This window comes from Pezoporus flaviventris, unplaced genomic scaffold (assembly GCF_033815535.1).
Source record: "Pezoporus flaviventris isolate CSIRO_AGI_PZ_B2104156 unplaced genomic scaffold, CSIRO_AGI_Pfla_v1 ptg000023l, whole genome shotgun sequence".
In the NCBI taxonomy this organism is placed as follows: Eukaryota; Metazoa; Chordata; class Aves; order Psittaciformes; family Psittacidae; genus Pezoporus; species Pezoporus flaviventris.
The window spans coordinates 8169567-8182498 of record NW_026892571.1 but is presented as its reverse complement, the minus strand read 5'-3'; the positions used below and the strand labels follow the sequence as shown (position 1 = coordinate 8182498).

The window sequence follows — 12932 nt, the reverse complement described above, 5'->3', positions numbered from 1 at the left end:
CGTACACATAGAAGCACTTGTCCACAATTCAGTGAATTTTAAACAGATTCCCTCCTTTGCAACCACCTGGAATTTCAGGAAGAGCAGAGGATGTGCCGCTATTTTCCTATTAGCTTTTGAACAAAAGTGATTTTGCTTTTAGGTTTGATCAGGATGAACTTGGCATCGGTTCTTCATGTCTCACCTGGTTCAAAGACAAGCTGGATGATTGTGATTTATCATAGAAATCACCCATTGTTGGTGATTGGCTGCCCCTCTGCAATATGCTCAGATATGTAACAAGAACCATCTTGCTTTTTTCAGGAAGAAAAATGCATTCTTTTTCTATTAATAGATGATGTGGTCAAACAACAGAAACAGACAAGCAGATGATCAGACAAAAGATGTGGAAGCGTAATTTTGTTATGCAGTATTTGGAAGTGTGAAAAACAGAAGGTCTCCGATTTTCTTGTAAAGAATGAGGATAACCTACAGAGAACCCTGGGTAACTGACTGATATGGTAACCTCTGAAAAAAAAACAACCCAAGACAACCAGCATAATTTGTAATTTTACTGAATGATTTTTTTCTTTTTTTTAAAGCTTACTGATCAAATATCACCTAACACTGAAAACATATATCAAGAGTGATTATCTCCCCTATGAAGAGTTATCCAAAATATTTAAGCCATCCAAAATATTTAAGCCATATCTATTATGAAATCCTAAGTCTCTGTAACAGATTGATTTAATTTCAAAAGTAACATTGTTTGGTATTTTTATATATGTTTTGAAGATATCATTAAATCAGGTCCTTGAAAAAAGCATCCTAGTATTTTTCTTTCCTTTTCTTAAGTGAATCGCATGCTATTTAAATTAGCTTAGTTATTAACTGGAACTCTTTTTTCATGACACCTTCAAAGACAAAGATATAAAGATTCTTTTTTTCTTCAAATAACAGCGAGAACATTTGCTCTAAAAATATAATTCTGAAATTCTCTTTAGGGGCCAATGTTCAGCACTACATATCTTTTCCATAGAGCAATCACAATGGTGCACAGGGACATCAGTGAATCTTTACTAAACTGGCTGGAACAATAAGAAAAGTGGTTATTTATGTTCATTTATCTGATTATTAGATTATATACAGCGAGAAGAGATTGGCTGCTGGAAGCGGGGAAGAGAGGGGTGGTGATGAGGGAAAGGAAATCAGAACCAAAACCCTGCTGTTTTAGATGCAGTCAGGGGAGTGGAAGCTGGCTTCACTAGAGATACAGATAATAATTACTTCTTGCAAAAACTCACTCAGACTATTCAACATCACTAGTATTGTGCAGAATAAGTACTTCAGTGCCTTTAGTGAATACTTGGTTTCTCAAGGTATCTTCATGACCGTAATCCTTTTGGGAACATTTATTGAGCAATAATTACTGAATTACATCATTCATTTCTTACTGGTTTAAAAATGCGATGCAAGAAGGCACATGCATACAGTGTAAAAACAAACCACTACTGGAGTGACAAAGCTTTTGAACAACCTCATATATAGATAAAAATCTCCACAATTCAAATGGTGCAGCATCATATTTCTGATACAGATCATGACATTTTAGTTTGCACATCTTTCCTCAAGCAGACTTAGCCTTCATTTGCCATCTTATTAATACACTGCTGCCATCCATGGGGCACTTTAACTGAAATAGCCTAGATTAAGGAAAAAAATCAGGAGAAAAACATATCCCAAAATATCAGTTCACATCCATACTTTTACACTTTTATTTTTAAATTGGCCTTTTTAAAAAAAATGTATTTATCATTACCATTACAATATTTTAAGCAGAGGTAATTTGTAGATGATGCAAGTTACATAATGGCTTAGGTAGTGGTGTCATTATTTTGTATTACTGTGTGTTACTGGTACGTAACTGGAACCTGTGTCACTGTAACTTAAAAAATATCACATTGGCATGCAGTGTTGTGCTTCAAGTCTTACTGCATTTGCACTGAGCGAGAAAATACCTTTAAAGAACTAGCTTTTCTCTACTACCTGACAGGAGCTATTGAAGTTAATTAAATGGCAAGACTCACAATGGGTGTTGAATTTGACAGTTTACTTTTCAGATCCCTACAGATCAACTGTAAGCTTACCATCTTTGAACTTAACATTTAACATCTCTGAATTTTAACCTTCCACTTCATCAGACAAGCATCCCGTAAAGCTTGCAATAAACATGTCTTATTTTGGGTTGACATATCTGGATGCCTGCTCAAAAAGGCGTGTGTGCTTTGTTCATAAATGCTATTTAAAAAAAAGTATACATAAAAACACAAATTCATTTTTGAACAATACTATGAATAGAGGCTAGAAAAGGTCTGGTGCAATAGAATAGAAATATATTGGTTGTCATGGTGAATAAAGCTGTGTAGTAAACTAAACATGTTTCATTTTATTTAAACTGTTATTCAGGTATCCATAAAAGTATTTTCTTGTTTGGAAGAAAAATATGAGTAGACCACAAAACATTTATTTTGTTGACATGAGTACATATATAATGTAAATATCTTTTATCTTCAGGGAAAGTATTTATCATTTTAATATTAAGACAAACTGAGGTAGAACACCACCAAAAAACCCTGCTGGATCAGTAAGTTAACTAAAGCTAAATATAGCACAGTGTCTCATATATCCTAGGTAACATATTAAGCCTGAAGCCATAATAGCTTGCCATTCAAGTTCCGAGTAGAAATTGTCAAGTGAACCATTTGTCTGATAGCAATGTTTCAAAAGATCTGTCTATTAGAAGCAAATACCATTTTCTTTTCCAGTTATCTGATTTATATATTAATTTACAGAAAATAACCTAGGATGAGTGACACTTACATAAGCAGAAAGATACATCACATAACTTCATTCTATATGCCCATAGGAGAGGTAAAGTGTTTCAAAAGTCTTGATTTTATGCTAAGATGGCTCTTGCTGCAATTCTTATCTCTACCTTTTAGTTCAGGATGTTCAACAAGAGAAATATTTCAGTCATTTCTAAATATCAAACACCTTTTTAAAGCACTTCATTGCTACAAGAATATAACAGAATCAAAGAACAGTTTGGGCTGGGAAGGACCTTAAAGATCATCTAGCTCTACCCCTCTGCCATTGGCAGAGACACCTTCCAGGAGACCAGGTGTTTCAACAGCCTGTCCAACCTGGCCTTAAAGCACTTGAATATCTTACTTTCTTCAGAGTTTTGCAGTTCAACTTTATGCTTTGTGATCAGCAATACCTACAGCACAAATTTCTTTCCCTCATTTTTTGTCCAGCTACTACTGCCTAGACAGGAGTGTATCAGAGACAGTGACATGCTAAGTGTATTCGGCAAAATACAGAACGTTGTCAAATATTTACTTAGGTATTCTATAAGTAGAATATGCCACCATATGACAGGCATAATATTGATGCAAACTTTATTTAATACTCTAACCAGACCTTGACTTTATAAGAATATTAGTTCACTTAAATTCACATTTGGGTGGTTACTGTAGCCATAGAGAAAACTCCAGCTCCTAGTGAAAAACAATGCCTTGCAAATGACTGAATAAACAATTTTAGTCTGTGTTTCATGCAAGACTTTGAAGAACAGGAAATAATTATAAATGAATGACTCAAAAAATGTCTAGAAGAAAAGAGAGCAATATTTTGAACCAGCAACCCCTATTATCTGGCAATATTAATTATAAGCAATGTTGTAGGAGTGCATTAAGATAGTAAAGCAAAATCACCCAATTTTATTTAGGAAGAAACTGATGTAAATGTTAGTCTGCTCACAGCATGGCAGAACCTGAGAAGACCCCTCTTGTAAATGTTATCCAGGTCCCCTTATATTGTTTTGCTTCTGACATCTGTAATACAGTTTCCTTTCATACTGCTAAGGGTGAGACTGTATTTTTTCCTCTGATCTTACCCTCCTTGGATTAGATTTTAAAAGCATATGCAGGAGCACTGAGCAATACTATCAAGGAGCAAAGGTGTTACAAAACCAGACCACAAACAGGAGATGTGCAGGTCCTTGTCCAGTGAAATCTGCAAAGTTAGGTAGCAAGAGTAACTTCATTGGTTGAAGAAACTTTTAACCATAAAACCAGAAATATGAGAACAGCAGTCAGATGATCAACCAGAAAGGAGAAAACAACACCACTTCAGCAAACATTTTTTATGCAGAGGATATCATGAAAGGAATCATGTCATGAGCAAGAAGTAGGAATTACAGCTAACTCCAAGAGTAACACTAGGAGTCTATGATGTTTCTCCCTCCAAGTTCTGCAGATTCAGCCCCATGATATTGGATTATAACATTTTTCCAAAACATTAAAACCCCTTTCCTCAAAATCACCCATAAAAAGCACCACCAACAACCCCCCAACCAAGAAAACCCGCAAAAACCCCCATACTAAAAAACTAAAAGCCCATAACAACAAAGAAAACCCAAACCAGAGATTCCTCTGCCTCCGCCACCTGCTTTATGACCCTTTAAGAAGAAAGAACCACTCAAAATGCCTGGGAAACATTTCAGTGTTGTGTTCTTGACATGAAAGGGGGCATTACTAATTTTTATACTATGTGAAATTTTCTCAGCCACCCCACCCCCCCCCTTTTTTTAAAAAAAAAATTGCTAAGATTTTCAAGCAGGGCGAGAGCTAAAAAATTCCAAGCTATCATCTTTTAGCATGGGCACATGAAGTAAACAGTTCAGATTTCTGTGATATTTTGGATTATTTGTTTGTAGCAGCAAGTTAGATTCCTGCTTACTGTCTTGCGTCATCCCAGTGGCTTCTGAAGCACTGGTAGTAGAAGGGAAAAAGAGGAAAGAAAAAATCTTATTTTATAACAAAGTAGATAAAACATAGATACATGTTGGATGTAAAAGACAAAGCGACGATTTCACGGTAGCTTCTGATCTTCACATCATTCTGAACTATTTGCAAAGAAGCTGCTGAACAGACAACACTACCATTCCACATGTTCCTCAGAGCAGCACCGGAGCACCTCACTGGATTCTCAGATACTCTGCTCACTCTTACACACAAATAAGGAAGACATTCAGAATTTCCAGTCCAGCACCACAACTTAAAAGAGTCTGTCTATGAATTATTAAAATACCATTCTGCTACTACCCTGATTTCCTTTGGTAGAAAAAGTAAAAACAAACAAACAAAGCAAATTCATTGTGAATATTTCAAATACATGTCTTTATATTTGCATGTTCTAAACTTAAGAACTGTTTTAAACAATCTAAAGCAATGACAGAGAGAATGGAAACCTTTAAGGTGCTATTTTTTTCCAGTTACACTAAGTTTCAGAAGAAAGTAGTGTTTGCTTCCGGGTATAAAGCAGAAAAACAGTTTCTTGCAGGGTGATGTTTTGACTCCCCAGTCCCCAAATATCTGATTTCTGTGATTTAAAAGGGGGGGGGGGGAGGGGCAAGGGGAGGTCTCACATGTAGAGCTTGTTTATTTTTCGTAGCCAAGTATTTAAAAGTCAATTAAGTCTTACTATCTCCCATCAGCTACACTTAGTGCAAAAACATTCTTACACAGGGTGACCCCTTTTAAGAAGCAGTGCTTGAGTCAAAGTGCTTTTCTCAGCCCTGCTGAGGGAAGGCTGTTTCTGAGAAATTATCATCTTCATAATCCCATAATCTTACCAAATGGGAAGACGTCCCTTAACAGGTTACCAGCAAAGCCTATTGATACACACAAAGCTCTGGCCACCTTCAGCCATAGTTTAGAAACTACAGAACTGAGAGGAATAAAGCTGCTGTACAACCTTGACAACCAATACACATTTACAGACATTCTCTACAGAGCACTTTTCAGTGATGAGGTAATGTTTTCACATCTAGTGCAGAGACTGACCTAGCCTAAACTCTAGTAAAGGCATAGAAACTTTGACAGTGCATATTCAGAACTCTTTTGTTTTTTTCCAATAGTAGGATTCTATGCTCTGTACTAAAAAAAATTCAGATCCTGTACAGTATACAGGACACAAAATACAGAAATAAGATAACTAGATTAGACACTTGAAGACACAATGCTCATGGATAACAGATTAGTTAACCAAGAATTCTGCTCTGCAGGATCTCTTGCTATTCAGCAAACAATTGTGTTTTCTTCCTCAGAAACAAACCATTACTCTGCCCATGAGATAATTTACAGCTTCTGCTAACTGTTAAGTCATCAATGTAACTGCTAGCAAAGACTGAAGAGCATCTTCAAGAGCAGATGCCATGTTATGGAAAAGAATTCAGCAAAGAGTTCAAAGCAAGCTAGTTTGACAAGTTCAAGTATTATCTGTGAAAGCAGGAGGTGTGCAGAAGCAATGTACAATCATTTAAAAGTAAATTAGAATTAAAGTTTATTGAACTGAGAGTTATTTGAACAAAATAAGATAGTAAGGATGACAGCAGTCTTAGAAAGTATAGTGTTGAGGGCCGAATTGCAAAACTTCTGGGAAGGAATATTTTTAATCTTATTGATGCTTTGTCGGATATTTCACCTTCCTGTCTCTCTCTGGTGCATGAAAGCTTGCTCAACGAGTTGCTATTGTAGACAACAATTTACTGGGAGAAAATACACACCACTGGCTCCATGTAGTAGAGACCACAACACACTACGTGCTTGTACTCATCCTGCAGAACACTGATACAGCTCAGAGGGTGCATACCGGGTACAGCTGGTTCAAAAATCTGTGGTAGCACTGATCCGCTGCAGCTGAAAGCAACAGTTACACTAGAGAGAATGGGGGAGATGGTGGAATGAATCCCTTGATGGGGACACAGTGGGGGTTTTAAAGGCTTGTCCTTAAAGCTTGGCACAAAAGCAGTTTTGAGGTCCAGTAATTAGTTTTCTTCTGGATCACTAAAACAACGCAAACAAATGTTTTTTTGGTTTTTTTTTTGGTGGGTTTTGGTTGGTTGGTTTGTTGGGGGTTTTTTGGTGTTTCTTTTTTTTTTTTTAGGGGGGTGTGGGTTTGTTGTTTTGTTTTTTTTTTCATATCCTGAGAAAATAAAACAGTCCAAAGAGACTTTCTCCATAAGTCTGTACTATAGCTCATTTAAGCACAACATAGAAAGTATAAATTTTACTTAAAAACTGCAAATAAACAGTCATTGCACTGATAAACTACAAATGAGAATACATTCTTCAGCAGTAGAACAATAACAATGTTCTCTCTGAACTACTACTAAGGCTTGTTGTCAGTTCATACAAGCCCAATAAAAATCAACCATGAAAACCAAACCAAGCCTAATTCTCCCTAAAGAAGATACTTATTGCTTACACCAGTGTCCTAGGTTCAGCAGTAGCAATCATTTTTTTCTCCTTCTTAGTAGCTGGTGCAGAGCTGTGATTTTGTCTTTCAGCCTGGGAACAGAGCTGATAACGCCGATGTTTTCAGTTACTGCTCAAATGTTTAGTCTGACCAAGGACTTTTTGAGTCTCATGCTCTGCCAGGGAGGAGGGGAAGCTGGGAGGAAACAGACACAGGACACCTGATCAAAACTAGCCAAAGAGGTATTCCATACCACAGCATGTCATGCCCGGGTTGTAACTGGGAGTTACCTTGAAGGGCACTCACTGCTCGGTCGGTGGGTGGTATTGTATTCTCTTCCCTTATCATTATTATTATTGGTGACAGCAGTAGTGATTTCTGTTATACCTTAGTTACTGACTGTTCTCATCTCAACCCGTGGGAATTACATTCTTTCGATTCTCCTCCCCAACCCTCCGGGAGTGGGAGGGAGGGAAGAAGTGGGGTTAGTGAGCGAGCGAGACTGCATGGCTGGCAGAGTTTAAACCATGACAACCAGGAAAAGCAGCATATGTATAAAAAAAAATATGAAAACCAGTACAAGTCACAGGTAGCTACTGCTGGAATAGATATTGAAGACTTATAATAAGTCTTATTAAGGACTTATGAAAGCAAAGCTCTGGGCTTTGTGCTTTAATGAAAAGTACAACTGAATTGCAGCTGTGGGGCCTAACCTTTCAAGATTTTTTCCCTCACAGCAAAAGTGTAAAAAATCTCAGTTTCTTATATGCTTACAATGCAGGGAAGTGTAGTGAATGCACAGTACTCAGGAGCCCTTTCCCATTAACCATCGACCACTTCAGTTAAATCTCAGGCCAGATATTTCACCTAACCTACATTCTTTTTCCTATCCAAAACCAAAAAACCACCAAAGAGAGATCTTCCCTAGAACACTACTGCTTTAACAGCTTCAGTTCTATGTTCACATGCAGCTGGAGTCAACCTACAGTTTGATATAAGCAAGTTGATCAGAACAGTACTTCTAAACAGAAACCAGAGAAAAAACTCCAATTAATAACCAGTACCAAATATTCTCAAAAAAACTTCACTTAAGCTTTCTTACCTCTCCAGCAGATGAAGTGACTTCCAGGAAGGCAAATCTGACTACATACAGCTTGTGTTATGCAAGACTTTCTCCTCTATGGCATTTTTTCTTTTTAATACAAAATCACCTTCAGCTTTTTTGTTTTGTTTCTTTCTCTACTGTTCCTCCTGAGTGCTCTAGACTAAGTGAAGCTTCTTTTTGGTTTGTTTTCTAAAGAGCCTAGCATCCTCCCCCTTCTTACTAAGGAGGAACTAATGCTTAACTGGAGCCACTTGCTTGATTTCTCCCTCTGAGCTTTCCTCTGATACAATTCAGGTGTGTTAAATCCAATGCAAAAGACTTTCAGGCTGGAATATCCATTGTTATTGCAATACTGAATATCCCTTTGTAAACAAAATAAGTGACTCATGAGGTAGGAAGCAAAATACCGTCCTTTCAGTTTTCTGTACAAATAAAAAGATCATGGAAAGAGTCCTTCACAGGCATTCTCTAAACACTACCTAACAACTTTCCTGAATGAAAACTTTAGATACGACAATGAAAAGCTAAAGCCAAGCACACATTTATCTTTCCTAGTAAATGAAATGACATGACATAGAGACACCTGCTTTCCCTTCCTCATTGTCAGAAACAGGCAGTCAAAAAACTCTGCAAGACAAAATAAACAAAAAAACAAACCAAAGAAACCCTCTACAAAAATGCATTGGCTGAGAGTGAAACCAGCTCAGTGCTTCAGGCTGAACTCAGTCTTACAGAAGCCATGGTGCAGATACAAGAAAAAACACAGTGAATGAGAAGGGTATCACTGAGCTGCATTTATTTTGGTGTAATTGTTAGCTATGTAATCATCGCAGTATTTCTGGTATTATTTCACACCTCTTCTATAATCTCCTAGAAGTAAATGAGATCTGAATATCTCTTAATTTCCCCAAAAAACACATTATTCTAGAGAGAATGACACATTCCAAGAAAAGGCCAGTAACTATAACTGGTCTGAGTACAAAGAATAACTCTGGATCCAACCTGCAATCTCTATACAACATTCTTTTCGCAGATTTACGGCCTGAACACACACAAAGTACGTCTAGTTCAGAGCTGGCAGAAGAAATGTAACAAATGTGTTTCAGGTTCATTTTGCTTGCTTATTCCGCTCTCGACGGTTGATATATATGACAATTTGAGTAAGTTGTTGAAACTTGGTCAATTATTTGTCTATCCTACAATGAAAATCATTCCTGATATCACTAGAATAATGTGATATGTATATTTTTCTGAATTCTTGCAATATCATATAGTCAGTAGGCAAAATCTGAACTGTTTTTGTTAAACAGTCATTTATACGTATATGAAAACATAGTCATAAATAGTCAAATTCCCAACTCCTTGCAGGAAAACTTTTACTTGTTTCTTAAAATTGGATGTCCTTCAAGTGAATGTGCTGTTTGCTTAATTGTTTTTTTTTACAATAAAGACATTTTAATCCTTCAATCTGTTATCATTCATTTATATCACTGAATTTCAATTGAAATCAACATTATAATTCATTAAAATAATACATTCATTGCAAATATACAGATGAACAAATGTAATTTAAAATTGCTAAAAATTGCTAAAAAAAAACCCACCTAAAATTGATCCTTTGCCTAGCAAGAGTAGTGAAGGATTCTCCAAAATATGAATATATTTAAAATTAAACGTTTTGCAGAAAACTACCATTGTGTAAATGCAGAACAAATACAGAACTCTCTTGAACTGTGAGCATTACCTGGCCCAAACTTTTTCACCATCCAGATGACAATCTAAGAAAAGAAAAAGCTCAGAATCACTTTTACATACTTTTTGCCTAATCAACCAATGAGAATTCTGGTTTTGTTTTTTCTTTATAGAGAAAATTCTTGCCTAGTCTGGCAAATATAAGACTGAGGTTAAGAGAAAAATCCTCTTCTTATTTAGAGCCAAATCAGTAATTAATTAGATTGGATCTGCAGTGCCCATTGTACCTGATTCATATTAAGAAGTGGAAGACTGCATCCCTTGTCATTAATTTGGCTAGCTACTTATATAATCCCATTTACTGGTATTGTACTCTCTCTTTACCTCTCCACTACAGTGTCCTCTGAACCAGGCAAGTACTTTGTGTTTGGCTCAAAGCAGACTATCACCATTTGGAAATACCATGGCTCACATTCTCCAAAATGCTTGGCATGTAACAACATTGCAACCAAATTTTCCATAAAAGTAAATATGCTGTGGGGAAGAATTGTAAGTAAAGAAAGAAAGTATTTTGCTCAGTCTGTATATCATGAATGCAAAACTTATTTAAATATCAAGTATCACACAAAAAATTAAATTCACCAAACTAATGTGCAGGGGCATCTCTGTTTTAATTGGGCTTTCCATTCTAATTAGACATTACTGTAGTGATATCTTTCAACCTACATAAATGTATTAATAATGTATCTATTAACTGTGTTGATACTTCATATCAGAATTTTTCTATTCATTTTCATTCTGTTTTTTTAGTATTTTTAAGGAATAATTTCTAATAAAAACCCCATGGAAACAGAACATGGATTTTTTTTCAATATTAAGAATAATAGCTTAATTAACTCAGCAGGGCTTAATGATACACTGAAGCAACAGATGACTGTGTTCTTAAGTAATAATATTAATAATAATTATTCTTATATAACAATGCATTTATTTTTATTATTAGCTTGACTTCCAGAGATATTGAGCAGCACAGTAGATTAATACTGACGCTGAAGTAATTAATAGCTTCCAAAATGAGGCTACTGAAGTCCTAAGCTCAGCTGAGAAATACCCACTGTCAACCTTTTACAGGGTAACGGCTATGACAGTAAGTATATGTCTATGACAAGTAAGTATTCAGTTGCAGACATTCTGTTGTCTAGATTAATTTTATCAATAACCTTAAATAACCTCTCTCTGAATAAAGTATCTAATTTTGACACATTTTATTGAAAGATTTTTTTTTTTATAGGATCCTTCAGCATTTCAGAAGAAATCAACAGCACAGTCTCATGCAACACAGTTATTACAGAAATCTTGAACATTTTCTTTTGATTAATTATTCAGGGAAAGCAGAATCACATATTTGAGGCAAATCACTACAGCAGAACTTGGTACTTTATAGCCATTATAATACCTTAAACAAAAGTTTCGTATTGATTCAGAATTCAGATCAGCAAGTTAATATTTGATACTTTCCTCTAAATGTTCGACTCGCATACATTAACAACATGAATGTGAGTCCATTTATTTTTTTTCCTCACATGCACTAGTTACTGGCAAAATCTATGGTGTCTAGCAGTCATATAACCAAATATCAAGAGAAATAATGCAGAACATCCACTTAAAGTAATTGAGGACAGAGATTGTGGCTATAAATTAAATCTTTGGTGCTTACCCAGTCTTAATCACTTGGAATAAAAACTTGGAGAGAAGACGAAGGAATGAATTGTTCAACCCATTATTAATTTATTCATGACTTTATTTCAAAGACATACCAAAATCTAAAATTAAGGTTCTATTGGAATAGAAACAAATAAAATAATGCAGCAAACTGTCATCTATTCATCCATTCAGAATCGGGTCTATTTGCTTTTTTGAACAGATGGAAAATTTTATTGTCGTTTGGACTTGTGAAGCTGATTCAGCTCCAGTAAGGGAAATGGAATTCTGTGAGGGAAACAGAATTTCCAGTCCACAAAGATGTTGTCAATTATACAAGGCAGTTTTGTTTAACTTGGAAAAAAAAAAGTTGCCAGAAATCATGTATTCTGTGGACAAATAAAAATAGGATTAATGTTTTTGATTTTAAATAATGAGCAAACAAATCTTCTGATACAATGCTGCAGGAAAGAATTTTGTTATAAATTTACACAGCTACTTGCAGTACTACGTTTTCTCTGTGACTGTTTGGCCCAGTTGTTAAACTCTGAATGCCTGTTTCCCAAACTAGTATTGCATGTACCATTTGCAAATACAGAATATCTTCATCAATGTCAAATTCAAAAACTGCCTCCTGAATATATTTTGTACTTTATATTCCAGTGGGCTTCAATCTTGGTTTAAAGGCTTCTGTCAGTCCTTTTTATTTTGGAATTTAATTTAGTCATGGAAGGTTAATTAGTCTTTAGATTTATAATTAGAGCAGTGAGTCAGCTCTTCCCATTCTGTGGTATGGCCAGTTTTATACTGGACTCTCAAAAGAAGAGAATGCAATTCATAATTTTATGCAAATATCCTCTCAATCAGCTTTAAAAGAAATGGAGATGGAAATCTTGCCTGTGTAAGAATCCTATGCCAAATGATTTCATTAGAAGCACTAGAAAGAATACTATAGAAGAAAGTCTCATATCTCATTTATGGGGAACTATTTACCTTAGAGGGGACTCCATTACTGAAGCAGGGGGAGGCTGCAGGCTCTTTAATCAAACTGATGGGTATCAGGAGAGGTTGTTTAGACACACCACAAATGTTTCACAAGAACACATCAAATTAGTCAGCTTTTGGTAGCACA

General features: G+C 35.7%; 1 protein-coding gene across 1 annotated transcript in view; it reads right to left on the bottom strand.

Moving 5' to 3' along the window:
• The window catches only part of ATP10B (ATPase phospholipid transporting 10B (putative)), a 207300-nt gene extending 198761 nt beyond the window's left edge, over positions 1-8539 (bottom strand). The window contains exon 1 of the mRNA XM_061456584.1: positions 8405-8539. The gene's annotated coding sequence lies outside the window, so the exon portion shown is untranslated. The remainder of the gene's footprint in view (positions 1-8404) is intronic.
• Between the last annotated feature and the right edge of the window lie 4393 nt (positions 8540-12932).